The sequence below is a fragment of the Nicotiana attenuata genome, unplaced genomic scaffold (genome assembly GCF_001879085.1).
Source record: "Nicotiana attenuata strain UT unplaced genomic scaffold, NIATTr2, whole genome shotgun sequence".
Lineage (NCBI taxonomy): Eukaryota > Viridiplantae > Streptophyta > Magnoliopsida > Solanales > Solanaceae > Nicotiana > Nicotiana attenuata.
The window spans coordinates 32202-32943 of NW_017676292.1; positions in this window are offsets into that span (position 1 = coordinate 32202).

The following is a 742-nucleotide window of genomic DNA, read 5'->3' on the forward strand; positions in this document are numbered from 1 at the left end:
AATGCTTTCCTCCATGGTGATCTACATGAGGAAGTTTATATGGAACTGCCACCTGGGCTAGTGGTTGACACTCCTTGCCATGTCTGTAAGATGAATAAATCCCTTTATGGGCTCAAGCAAGCTAGTAGACAGTGGTATGCCAAACTAGCTGAGGCCTTGTATTCCAAGGGTTATGTCCATTCTCTGAATGATTATTCCCTCTTCTACAAAAAGTCAGCCTCTTATGCTATATTTGTTGTTGTTTATGTAGATGATGTAATTGTGACTAGGACAGATTTGCAGGAAATTACTCAGCTAAAGATCTTCTTGCATGATCAATTTAAAATCAAAGATCTGGGGATACTGCACTACTTCTTAGGCATGGAGGTCCTGTATACACCTGCTGGAGCAATCATTTCTCAGAGAATATTTGCACTAGACTTGCTCAAGGAATACAATTGTCTCAATGACAACAGTCCCTCTTCACCACTAGACCCCAGTGTCAAACTTAAAGCAAAGGAAGGCCTAGCTCTCACTGATCCTAGAGTTGAATTCAAATAACAAAGAATGAGAAGAAACTCACCTGTGCACGACCGGGACGGAGACTGAAAACTCGATTCGAGCCTCGGAACAATGTTAAGCATTTGTTCTTCTCAAAGAACAAACGAAAACGTTAGTTTCGTGACTCGAATCCAATGCCAGACTCAAGAAATACGAGACAAAAATTTAAGACAAAAATAGAACTTACTAGGGTTCTGTCCGG